Here is a 14,286-nt window from a genome sequence, read left to right as displayed (position 1 = left end):
AAAACAAAACAAAACAGAATATTCACATATAAGAAGCTGGAATCAGAAAAGTCTGACTTTTTCTTCCATCCAAAATTTCTCAAATTAATCAATTATGAAAATAGAGAGAAATTAATTTATAATCAATTCAGAATTAATTCATAATCGATTAATTGTTACAGCTCCACAGTAAATACAGGCAGAGGGCCGGCTCTCTGCAGATACAGACACCACCACACTTCTGGTGGATCACAGAAGTGATGAGAGGGATTATTTCTATATGAGTCTATATATTTTTTAGGAAAATAATTATGCATTTAAACTATAATAAAAAGCTGCAAGAAGCAAACTGAAAGACATAATTTGTTTTTAGGTTTATACATTTTTTTGGGGGGGTATCTATATTTAACTTTTGGGTTGTAGAGATTGTTAAATACACTTAAATTTTACAAAGCATGAATTGTTAGTTGCAGGCTGATCACCTGATCAATCCATTTTTTAATCCCTGGGGTATTTATGATGAGCTGCTCTGATCTCCACAGGGACGACCATGAGAAACGACTGTTAAGTCTCATTCCCAGGTCGTCAAATACTGATGCTTTTGGTTGGTAAAATACATTTTTTAAGGAAAATCCTGCATAGCATGCCTTAAAATGGTTTACAAAGCTGCAAGAAGGAAATTTAAATGAACATTTTGTTTTTAAAATTGTGCATATTTGTATGTCTGCATGTATATTTCTGCTTTAGAGTGTAGAAATAGTTAAAAGCACTTTATTTTTCTGAAGCCAGAATCATGTTTTCACACATTTTTTCCTAAGTATTGTTAGGTTTCAGGTTGATCCTGTGAGCTGCCTATTTTTCAACCCTGTGGTATTTATGACGAGCAAAAAGCTATTATGATCTCTGCAGGGGCCACCATGAGAAATGGGTGTGCATTTATCTGCCCTGTCCTCTCCCCTCCCAACGACCACCCTCACCCCCACCCCCACGCCTGCACCCCCTCTCTGTTCATGTTTTGAATTGTTTGAAGATGGACAGCCAGTTGTCTTTTACGATGAATGCCAACAGTGTTGCGGTGCCCCGTAAGGTTGTGACAGGCGGGGAGGGTCGACGCGCTCCCAGCCTCAAGAAGATGACACTTGTGCATTTGTTCTGTTTTTGATCACAGACAGGGAGACAGACACATTGTTGCTCAATATTAGCATTAGCATGAGTATGGTTTGGGATTTTGCATGAATATTAGTACACAAATGTCTTTAAAACCACCAGTCACGCATAAATTCTTAGTTTTCGTCATCTCGAAGTCTCCAAGTGTGGCTTTTTATGAGAGCTGAAACAATTTATCTATTTGTCAGTCGGCAGAAATTTTATCTGCAACTATTTTCATAATAATTTTAGGACTGCAAATAATATATATATTTTTTTATTACTGATTAATCTGTAGATTATTTTTTCGATTAAGTGATTAGTTTTTTGGTCCATAAAAAGTAAAAAAAAAAGTGAATAATGTTGCATGTTTCCAAAACATCCTCACAGTAAGCAATTCTGGATAAAGATCATTGACTGTTGGGTCACATTCCCAGGTCATCAAATACCTGTGTTTTGGGAATGAGACTCAACCATCAACTATCTTACTGACTTGTGATTGGCCAGAGACGTCCGCCACAGGTTAGATTTTCTAAAGCCTGAAAACAGAGCCAAGGAGCAGAAGTCTAGTTTTCTCTCAGACCACTTGAACTAGGTTATTATGGAACTCTTGCCTATTGACACCAAAAATAAACGGCCTACTCCAGATTTAATAGATCAATAGAGAAGTAATGCACAGATAAATTATTTAGCCCATCTATTAATGGTTTGTATAGCCAAGCCGAACCTTTGCAGAAATGCTTTGTCAAACACTTGCTAAGAATATAGTTGGGTGTCAGGCTGTAAAGCCAGCATTTGGGTGCGTGCACACACACACACACACACACACACACACACACACACACACACACACACACACACACACACACACACACACACACGCGCACAGTATTTGTAAATATTGGCATTAGGAGACAGTCTGGAAAATGTCACCACTCTGTTTGCTGCAACTGGTTTTCCCTGAAGTGATGGATGGTGTGTCTGGTTCTTTAATTTAGTGACTTATTTATGCTCGTCTGATGCCGTCATGGCCTCTTCCTAATACACTTACGTTGGAATACTCAAAGTGTATGATACATATTGTATATATGTATGGTTGTAGTATTTATTTAATGTAAATTTGTCAGGGTGTTAGTGTTTTTTTTTCTCTCATACAGTAAATGTGTCAACATGTCTCAGACTAAAGCCATAACAGTATATTTATAGAATGTAGGGCTGCATTAACAATTATTTTCATTTTCAATTAATCGTATAGTCTATAAAATGTCAAAAGATTGAGAGAAACACTCATCACAATTTCCCAGATAAGATTTCTTCCTTTGTCCAACCAAGAGTCCAGAACCCAAAGACTATTTATTTATTATAAAAGATGAAAAAGAAAAGCAGCAAATCCTTATATTAGGAAGCTGGAACCATTGTCGTCATCCAATCACTTTATACATTTTTTTGGAAAATTCTTAGTAAATTTGAAAGCTGTAACGGCAGAAATAACAAGCCATAATAAGCAATGTGATTTTGGAAAAGTCAGCTTGACGTTAGAACACAAAGGGGGTTTTCATTTGAATCCTGGTACAAAGAGATTCTTTACTGAAAATGTGTCAAAAATAAAGACCAGCTGTAAACTCTGAGACTGGCCGAGTGGTTCAGAGCTAGCTGTAACTTTCGCAGTTGGTCCTGAAATACCTCAGCTGCTGATGAAGAGAATCTCCTTTATTCTTATCTGTGCAGACTGAGCTGAATGTTTAACTTCTTATCCAATGTTAGTGCCGCGAGTTTGAGGGTCAGTAGCCGCACAGATATGAGGGATGTGGGAAGATGGAGTGAAAATTCAGACAGAATCATCTCTGAAGAAATATTGATTCTCATTCTACTATAAACTGACAGGAGGCAAAGTTTCTGCTTGTTCCTGTCAGCGCACACTGACAAATGGGAGGTGAAATGAAGCTGTGAGCCCTCATGGAGAGATTTCATACTAAAGCTCTTTGGCTTCCTCTGTTTTTCCTCCTTCTGTCTACTTTCTGTACTAATACTTGAGCCACCAGTTGCTTTTTCTGTTTCCTCTGTGATCTGATCTTTTTAAAGGTCTCCCAAATGAGTAAAACATGTGGGAGGTTGCCCATAAATCTAAGCAGCATGGTCAATTTGCCACCTGTTTCTACAGGCTGGTGAGGTTCACAGAGGGTAGATGAACCTCAGCCTTGTTCTTCCCTTGGCACTGCAGTGGAAATATGAAAGATTCAGTGTGGTTATATGACGATAATGCCTTTTATTGAGGTTAAATGTCTTGAAATTCTATTAGTTTTTGCTCATTTCCTCCATCCACTTTTTAGTTTCACTTTGTTTGTAACACAAAACCTCTGTGTGACCGTGAAAACTCGGTGTGTCTGAGCAATAGCTGCTGATATGACAGTGGTCCATCACTTTTAACACTGACGTACACTTCAGAGCTACAAATCCTTCTAGAAGGCCAACAACAAGTCCACTTTACCACCAAAGTCATCCTCTGGTCTTCTGGACAGCCATGTATAATCAACATGACTCTCTGAGGAGCCGTTTCTCAAGTACAGTGTGTGGTGTTTTCATTCACGGCGATCTTCAAATATCTCAAAATGTCAGGGTGTCTCCGTAGGAGTGTGTCTCTGTCAGAGCGTTCAGAGGGGGTATTGGTTTTGTCTTGATTAACTACCATTCGTTTTCTGAAGCTCTGCTTTGGTTACATGAATGTGAAGCAGCTTAAACAAAATTTCAGGATATTTAATTACTGAACTTTCTTGTTGGAATTCAGGAGGGTAAAATAATGTAATTGTGAAATTCTGCAAAGTTTGTTATGTGTGTACTTTAAATAGAAAGTATGTGATTTAATTGAACTTATCAGAACTATAGGAATGTAATTTTAGTGTAAAATAATCTGAGATACTTTTTTGGGTCCAGTGTGGGTTTGTGACTAAAACTATTGAGAAAAAAGATTGAACTGAAAGATTCCAAGTGTAGGAAATCTGTGTAGATGCAATAAAAAACACTGTATAGACTCATATAAAAATAGACCCTCTCAACTATCAGTTGTCCACATAGCATTTTTTTTTTTTTAGCACCAGCACCTTTTTTCAGTTGTTCCCAATGAGGAGAGAGTGTCTGCAGCAGCATGCAGCCACCTACAGAGAAGATGTCTTTTTATAGAGTGCTCTACTTTTTTCCATGCAAACTTTTCAGAAAAGGCACTTTTGTTGCTGGTGTTGCTTTGTTCAGTCAACCAATCATATATTAGATGGGGACTCATCACCCTGAAGAAAATGGATAAGGACATAGTTCTGTCCGTTTGTGACATACAACTCATAACAGAGACAGAAAAGCCCTTTTGTGGGAAGCAGATCGACCAGACATTAAATGTTATTGGGTTTGTGCTTTTATCATCCTAGACATTGTAAGCTGGTTGTTAGCTGTAATCAACCCTCTGTTAACTTAGCATTAAATTAGCTTCATAGCTACTGTCAATCATAATGTCAGATTCATGCACAGTGATTTTTTTTCCTCTCACTACACATATGCTTCATCTCAGCACTTCCCAGTGCTCTGCCAGCTCTTTTCTGCCAGATGAAAAAAAAAAAAACACTATGTGGACATGGGTGCTTGTGTGTGTGTCTGCAGAGACCCTGCACTCTGCCTGTATTTCCTCATTTTCTCATTATTTTGCTGTGCTCAAGACGCCTTACCAACCCAAAGCAACTGTATGTGACATCCTGGAAATGAGACTCGACAATCAAGTATCTTTTTGGTGTTTTTACAAGCAGCAACTGACAAATTCTGCATATTCTACCTTTAACTACTTAAGTTTCCTTAACAGTTTGCAGTATAGAGAAAGTGTTTAGTAGACTGTACTATACTGACGGCTCTTTGGAAGACATCTGTTTAGAGCTGAGTGTTGTGGAATAAGGTCAGGGTGTAGTTGTGGAGCGCTGGTCCAGAAGTACAAAACAGCAGCAGTTGGTCCTCGGCAGGACCGGGCTCCTCCAGCCCTCTGTGCTCTGCTTCCTGTCAGGATGTGGATACGGTTCCCCCACACTGAATTTGATCCCCAGGCAGATGTGCTGCTCCAGCGGTCAGGCATGGGAGCAAATACTGTGTGTTTGTGTAATCGTTGTTCATGTGCACCACATGAACATATCTGTCTAGAGAGATTTGGAAGCCTGGGACTTACTTTTTGAGTTCACTAGAGTGCAAATGTGCTCAACTTCTCAACCTCAGACATTGCAGCATCTGAATAAGATCTTATACTAATACTCTATTAATAACTTTAATAGTTTTGGTTAAAAGAAAAACCACATAGTGCTGTAAATTCAAGATAATATCAACACTAAAACAGTTCAGTCCTTGGGTTAGGTCAAATTGGCTCATTCATATTAAGTATATCTGGTTTTAAATTTTATGGGGACCTTGAACAACCTTGAGTAAAAACAGAAGCTTGACTTTTTTTTGGCAGAGGTACAGTTATATTGTGGGGTAAAATGACATATTGTGGTGGCGCTGTGGCTGTGCTCTCTCAATATGTCTGTAATGGAGCCCAGCATTAGTCAGTGGCTTGTGGCTTTTTCCAGTAAGTCTCAACCACATGGACAGATAGACGAGCAGCGAGATGAGCACAGTGGATAGATGATGTTTAAAAAAATAAATCTTGAACTTCAAAGGAGTGGGAATAACTAAGAAGATAGGATTGAGATGGTTCTTTGGGATGAGTGCCACACATACGCACACATGTGTGGTCAATACAAAGCCTCGGTTTCAGAACATGCCAGCATCCACACCTGTTCTGTGTCTATCAGCCTGAGTGTGTGAGGGTTTGTGTGTGCATGTGTCTGTTTGTCTGCAAAAAATTAAAGGTACAGCACAGACATTCATTTCTCTGAGAAATGGATTCTTTTTTTTATATATCATTCTGAAAATGTTTTCTGTAATATGGATAAGAGAATTATCCTCTTCAGTCTCTGCTTTTCATACCCATGTATAATTGAGTATTTAATTGATACTGATACACTTTGCTTTATTGATACTACTCAGCATAATGTTGGGCTAAAAATAAAGACATGACATTAAAAGATATTAAGTTATTTTACTATTCCTTTTTTGTAGAAATATGTTGAACAGCTTCTTGAGTTATTGTATTTAGCTGGATTTTCATTGAATTTAGTAAAGTAAGCTCCCATTTTTGAACCTATCTGCTGCTTATGCAACATTACATAAATATATATCGAAAAATCAGTTGTCCTGCAGCTCTTATATTTTATATAAGATATATTTTATGTAAGATATATTTTAGATAAGATAAGATAAGATAAGATAAGATAAGATAAGATAAGATAAGATAAGATAAGATGATTCTTTACTAGTCCCAAAATGAGAAAATTTGCAGTGTCATAACAGCAATAATGATAGCAAAATAGAAAGAAGCACCAATAAAAGTAACAAATAAGTAAACAAGCAATGTGAACAAGAGGAAATAGGAACATTTTAAACTATTTTAAAGAGGATAGATAAAAAAAAAATAGGAACAATATACACAATATAAACAGAAACAGAGTTCAGTGTACTATAAAGAGAACAATAAAGACTATAAATAGAACAGTCTAGACCTGATCTATATGAAAAGTGCCTTGAGATAACTTTCGTTATGATTTGATGCTGTATAAATAAAACTGAATTGATTTGTTTCTTTCATAATGCTAGTGTGTGTCTGTGTCTCTGTCTGCTCTTGGCATTTAATGGACTTCAGCAGAAGTCAGTTTGTCTCCATGTCTGCTGTGTATGGGCCTCTGTGTGTTTGAGTATGTTGTTGTGGATATAGCAGCTCTCTGCTGTATTCACACCCCTGTGGAAAGTTTTCTCTGTGTAACCAGTGTGAATCCCTGACAGCTGAGATAGTTTTTCTGAAGCTCGGGTGGAGTGTAATGTGGAGAAGAGCGGGACTGAGCAATACAGCTGAAAAATGTATCACGGTAAAATGTTTAATTTCAGCTGATATTGATAATTATTGATCATTTTTAATGGCCTGTTTTTAATACAGACCAGGAGAAAAAAAGGTTGAATTTAAGCACATTATTTTGAATATAACCACTCTATTTAAACGTTTAAAGCACACAGGCAATAGATTTAAAGGAGAAATCTGTAATAAATCATAAATGACCATGATGTGTCATCAGAGATTAAGGAAACAGCAATGCTACAGCCGCTGTGTTCCATTCCTTTACAGAATAACTGTTATTGTTTTCCCGTTTCACATTTATTAGACTTCAAATTAATGCCGAATGTTTGCTGAATGAGTTAGTGTCTGTTTATGAATTGTTTGAAATCATTAATAATATTTTAGAAGAAGGAGATGTTTATAACGGAGAAATTAAACAATATGTTAATGGAATCTGGCAGGCAGAAAGCAGGCAGCCACTGAACTTTTAACTCCAGAGTTTGTATTTTCAGAGCAGTGAGCTTTTGTTTTCAGGATAACAGGCTTTACATGGACAGATATTTGACACTTAGGAGCAGCTGATCAACTTGCACGTAGGACTCGTCGTTGTTTGTCGTTGTCAAATTATAATGTTGCACTCATCTCACACTCCTGCAGTCTGGAGAGGAGGGGGCGTTGGCTCCAACTTGCTATTTGCAGTGTAGTGCCCATTTTGTGATGTGCAATTATTGCATATTGCTCCTTTAAAAAAAAGCAAAGAAACTGCCACACTGGCAAGCCAACCTGTCCTTTTTTATTAACAATTTCCTCACTGTCTGCACTCATTTTCTCACTTCAGGCTCTTTCTCTTGTCACATGTCGATGGTGCAACCGAACATCACACGTTAAAGGACTGTCTGTTTGTGTAGCGCACACAGTTATCAAGGGATAGGCTGTATGTGCTTTCATGGCAGTTTGCATTAAATACATTTACATAAAACTATTGAGCATTTTATTAAACAATTTTTCTGTTGCTATTGAAGAAGTGCCTATTGCTGATCAATATCAATATTGTTTTATTTCTCCGGCCTAGTGCAGGGTCTTTGGCAGAGGGTTCCTCTTCCATATATTTGTTGTAGCATTACTTCTGTGGGTGTTGACCATCACATTCCTCCACAAAGGCTGCTCTGGTCACGCCTGGTAAACACAGAACAGGTTGCTGGAAGCTGCACGGTGGAAACAGATGACTTGATGTAGGTGTAGCAGCGGAGACGGAGGAGAGAGGGTGGAATGTGCTCCTCAGACATGTTCTTGTGTGTGTGTGCGTGTATGATATGTGCACATGTGTGAGTGTCTCGTGTGGCAGAGGCCTTTGAAGCCCGTAGGGGGTTAAGAGGGATGGTGATAGGGTGGAGGAGGATGTATGGCCCCTTTGCAGGTTGGTTGTGACCCCCTCGGGGTCAGAGTGCACTCTGGAGACTCTGGGGAAGATGTCTGCTTTGAGGAGGTGATTTATCATGGCCACCTGGAGTAACTTATCTCCCGTTTCTCTCATGTGCTCCTCTCTGTTTGTGATGAAGGTCTCAGCTCAGAGATTAAATGGCTGCAGCGCTGTGAAGTCAGCTTTGGTGAAACAACCGTGTTAATTGGAACAATTTATTTCTTTTCCCATTTTCCTAGACATAAAATCCCCTTTCAACATTTCTCTTCTAATTTATCTCTGATAATAGCGGTAATTCTGTTTTGCATTGATTTCCATTAGCCTAGTCTTGATGGAAAAACAAAACCCAATATTATAACAGTATATTTATTGATTGCCAGTGTCTGTCTAGATTACAACTTTAGGTGGGTTAACTGAATTATTGTTTTCATGGGGCACAATTTGAGAGAAATGCTTCCACAGTGCACAGTAGTGTACACATAGATATTACACGATAAATGAAAGAAAGAAATTGGATTTAGTTTTTAATTTAATGACTGTCAAGGTCACACCTTTTTTCTGAAAAAAAAACTGCCCAACTCCTGACTCATTACTGATGAGTCAGCCACAGCAACTTATTCTCTCTTATTCTCTATTTGTTATCTTACACTGATCATCTGGGTATGTCTAGATTAGTTTAAGACTCAGGAATTGTTAAAGGCTGATTATCGCCCTCATTGTCACTCTTGAACTGGTATGAAGTGTTCATATGCAAGATAAGAAAGCATAAATCACTGATGTCTTTCCAGTGCTCTAGTGTCTGTTTATGCTGCCAACTGCTTGACTGGAAATAGAGCAGAGGATTTGTGTCTTAAAAACAGTCTAATATTTCAAATTTTTTGCTGCCTCTTACCAGTGGTTATAATCTGCAGTTAAATATGTAAGCTAATAGTCTGCTAATAATCAGAATAATACTAGAATCAGAATAAAAATCCCTCATGTAACCACATCAATTGGGAGAGACTGTCCCGATCAGAAGGAATTTTCAATCAGGTTGAGAAGGGTAGTGTAAAACTTTGATAATCTGTTTAATAGGAAAATATTAGGGTCTAATTACCATGTAAATGCTTAGTCCAATCATTTCTCTCTTTTTGGAATAAATCTTCCTTCCTTCTTTCTGTGCATTTTTACACAACGTGGGAGTAACATTAGTGATGTGAATGGAGGAAGAGGCACCATACCTTTCTTGATGAGCTGTAAAGGTCCTCTTGCACTTCCCTTGTGTAAAGGTTGCAGGAAAAGTATGTGCCGCCGCGGTATCTGCTTCATAAGAGAGAACATCAGAATTGCAAATTTTGTTCCCTCTTCTTCTTCCTAGCAGCAGAACCTCTTTGTGCATGTCAAAAAAGTTATATTCTAACATAAATACTTAGGGACATTTCTCAGTGTTGAGGCTCACTGGCCCCAAATTAGACTTTTTTTAATAACCTGGTTTATTTGGGGTGTTTTCTGTATCGAGGTCACAGGAAGGTCAGTATGTTTGTTGTACACATGCTGTAGGATGGATTTGTGTAATATGAGTGGCTGTATTCTAGCCATTAATCATTCTTGTGTGCAAGTGGCATTGCTCATCTCTGTCAGTATTCGATATATGTACAGTGTGTTGTTGGAGCTTGTAGTTGTTTCTGCTTTATCCAGTAAGTGACAGTGTCTGACCAGAGTACATGCACTCTTGCAAAAATCAGAACAAGCAAACAAACAAGTATATATAAAAACTCCAGTCTTTTATAACAAGTCAGTTCATGACAGTTCACACATCAGAATGACACTTTGAGTCCGCAGTCATGCTCCCTCTGTCACCACGGAAAACTTGGCATTAAGGGAGGAAGGAGGAAGTGTTGCGGACCACGCTGATAGTGTTCAGCCGCAGCCGTCAGAAATGAAAAGAGATGACAAACCCAGCCGTGAAGAGAACAGATGAACTGTCGTCTCTAATGCAGAAAGACTTGGAGACGCTGAAGGGAGCGCGGAAGTGACCAAAGACACAGAGCCTGCTGATTGTGACGGGCTGCGTCTGAAGGTTTTCCAGCTGGACTTATTCACTGTGTGTAACTACTAATTGCTCCAAGTGTGTGTTGTGACTCTCAGTGTGTGTGTGTGTAGTTTGAGGAACAGCCTGTGGAATGTGCGGGGGATGCAGATCAGATTTCGGGGTGACCTTGAGTATGCCCCGTAGCTGACACAGCAAGTCTGTTTGTTGTATGTGTGAATGTGTGAGAGTGTGTGTGGATGTGTGTGTAACACAAAGACAAAGAGAAAAGAAGTGTGTACAATTATTTGCTAACATGTATGAGGAACAAAGGACTAGTGTGGTGTATTAATGGTAATAAGTCGGCCTTTTATCCAATATTACACAGCAATTAGTTTCGACTAAGTAATTTCATTGAACAAGCTGTACTGATATAGAGTACAACAGCACTGGGACTTTTAACAACATTCTTAACTTTACAATAATGAACGGGTAGAGACAGGACAAAAAGTAGGCGTCTTTTATAGCAATTATTCGTGGCTTCATTACTGTTGGATGACTTTCACCCACTATTAACTGGGGGAAAACAACAGGCTTACATGCATACGTGTGGTATAGAAAGAGTGGTAATAAAATGTTTTGCATAAATATATGAATGGCTTATAGAGATCAATTATAAGATCTATTCCAGCAGTTTAGCTTTTGAAATCATGCTGAAATAACTTATCTCCTATCGTAACATCTCTTGGTTGGTTCTTTTGCTTTCTGACCACAAACAACCTGCGCCACAGTCCACTGGGAAGTGGGCCAAGACCTCCCTTTTCAAGTGGTCTTGGTCTGGTTGCTTGGTCCACACCAGGGTGAGTCTCTTTTCTCACCTGTAGTTCGATTCATTTTGTCCGACTTGGACCAAAGGAAAAAAAATTTAAAATTTGACTTTTAGTCCATAAAAAAGAGCAAACTGAATACAATCTTGAGGCAGTTCTATGGAGCCCTCTGGACAACTAAAGGCGATTTCTACTATGGCAGCATGTCGACCTACACATAGTAGCAAGCAAGCCGAGGTTAGTGTGCAGGAACGTGTTTATGTGTTGCTTGTCAACAGTCCAGTCCCACTCCTGTTGTATCCTGTATCAAACAAAAATAAATAAATCATAATCTGTTTTCGCTTATTAGAAATTGCTTATAAAAAATTGTACTTGTGGAATTGTTGTATAAAAGCAGTATCACACTTGTGCATATGGCAAACTCACAGCCGTGCTGATATTCAATACAACAGCATTGCTTTAGTGTACCTGAATCTATTAAGCTGCGTTTTGAGTCTTTTTGCTTGCAGGACCATCTGTCCAGTATTAAAAGTTAAAATTAGGCGACTTTATACCTGGATGTTTGGGGGATTTTTTTCTGTATCAGTGTGTTTTTTGAGTTCAGGAAGAAAAGCTCTCTGTTAGTAGAACCTGTAATAAGCGTAACAAAGATGGCCTCTCCCTTAAGTCGCCTGCTGGCTTTACATCCTATAGCCTCTTTAATAGTCTGCTGAACACACAGTGACCTACTCTTACATACCAAGCATGACCCCCCACCCGCTACACACACATCTTTGACAACAAAGCAGTCTTATGCTTCCTAAAGTTCTAGAGAAATCACTCTACATTTACAATATGCATCCTCTGCTAACTTAAACCCTAACTTAAATGTAAGCCCCTCATGTCATTGCCAGGTGGAAGCTGTGCACTGAACACAGGTTACAGTAATTGTGATTAGAGTGAGGTGTGTTGGGTTAAAACCAGAGTGCAGTATCAAGTCTCAGACTGCACTACACTGTGACACATTTTCAAGAATCCAATGTATGTAAGGGTAATATTAAAAGCTTGTTATGTGTAGGAGGAGAACATGTTGTAAAGCATGTTGTGCAACCAGATATGTGCTGCTGGATTGCATACTGTGTGTTAAACTGTGCATCACATGGTTTAACAGAAGAGAAAACAAATGAGGTGCATTTTGGCATTATTAGCACTGTTTTTCTTTTAAATTATTGTTGCATCCTCCCATTTTACTTCAAATAGGAGCGATGGTGATAATCAGTACAGGTAACATTTCTTTTGTCCTCAAGGCCGTAGATTTACACACTGTATTTATTTTATACTCCTTCCCTGACGTCAGGTCCTGTAACATTTCACCCTGCAGTGACCTGCCTTCTTTGCTTGCTGTCTTTACACAGTTTATATAAACCAGAGCTGATGTATCTAAAAGCCTGACGTATTCATGAAACGTCCCTATCTCGTGTTTTATTTTGTTTTTTTGCACACTTGTAAAGCAGCTGTGACAGACAAACTAAAGTGAGGGAGGATCAGAACACCTCCGCACACGTCCCCTCTGACAGGAACAGTAACACAGATTAGGTTGGAAGGACACAGAGTACCACTTAAACAACAGTCAGTGTGTTTATAGACCACACTCAGTCTTTTCATCACGTCGTCCTCTGGAGGATTACTCATGTTCCCTTTTTCAAAGGCTGCTTGGCTTTCAGACTGTTGCACTGCTTAGATCTACTAACACCTACTATAATGAAACCCATCAACAGTATGAGGAGGCTATTCTTGGATTTTTATGGACGGGTGGACGTGATGTGGGGATGTCCACCTGTGATGTCTTGATGTCTCAGCTTTCATAGTTTATAGCTGTGGATGTTTATGTATTTCCATTGCAAATGAATTACTAAGTAACTCAATTAAATTAAGAAAACTATAAAAAATTATAATGCAATTATTTGCAGAAATTACAGATTCTGAGATTTGGCTGTTGCACTTGGCCAAATTGCCATTTAAATGTTTTGATCAGTTGTGAAGCCCTTTTGAAAACCTACAGTTTTATAATATGAATATTAAAATAAAGAGAGCAGAAGAGGAACGGAAGAGAGAGAGGGAGCGAGAGGAAGACATCTATCCAGTGTGGTACAACACTGCTCAGCTCCCTGACCACAGAGGTCTTCAGGGACGAGCTGCTGTCTGAGCTGTTTTATTCTCCACTGATGAACGTGTGCACCTCCAGTTACTTGATAGTGAGAAGTACCACAAATGAGTCTTATCATGAATTAGCTGTGTAAAATGTACAGGGGATTATATGGCAGAAATGGAGTACAATATTCAAGTTTTCATTAGTGTAATAACCTGAAATTAAGAACCGATTTGTTTTTGTGACCTTAGAATGAGCTATTCAGTGTTTCCTCTTCCACGGAGGCTGCAATGTTTCTACCGTAGCCCTGAAAGGACAAACCTAACACTGAATCTAGATACAGCCTTGATAAAAATCAACATTGCGATTGATAGCGGATGGGTCACAGGTGGGAAATATGTGTGAGGTGTCTCCCCATTAGGAGAGACACTGTTATCTCTTTCAGAATATTGATATTAGTTATTGGTGCCGACGTAGATATCAGATATATACTTGATAATAATGCTAATTCTTTCTGTGTATCTTTCCTTCAGAAGCAACATTTAATGAAGTTCCAGTTGATAATGTCAGCCTCACTCCTGGCCGACGGCCATTTGCACAACTAAATAACTAAAAATGGAATTCCTTTTTTGTTCAAAGAATGACCTTGGATTGATTCAATGTTCAGTGGCAGCTGAGAAAGTTAACACTTTCAACGATGAACAACAATATTTATCCTACTGTGAATACACCTGTGCTGTATTACTGCACTTGGCTTGACTCAATTGTGTATGTTTTGCTAGTGGAGTTCATTGTAAGTGTTACCAGCTGGAAATGTTATTCCTC

General features: G+C 38.7%; 1 protein-coding gene across 1 annotated transcript in view; it reads left to right on the top strand.

The window, feature by feature from the left end:
- bmpr1bb (bone morphogenetic protein receptor, type IBb) overlaps window positions 1–14,286 on the top strand; it is a 71,900-nt gene that overhangs the window by 47,884 nt on the left and 9,730 nt on the right. The gene's annotated exons all lie outside the window — the stretch shown is intronic.

This window comes from Lutjanus erythropterus, chromosome 20 (genome assembly GCF_056507025.1).
Source record: "Lutjanus erythropterus isolate fLutEry1 chromosome 20, fLutEry1.hap2, whole genome shotgun sequence".
Taxonomy (NCBI): Eukaryota; Metazoa; Chordata; class Actinopteri; order Lutjaniformes; family Lutjanidae; genus Lutjanus; species Lutjanus erythropterus.
This window is presented reverse-complemented; position numbering and strand designations above follow the sequence as displayed.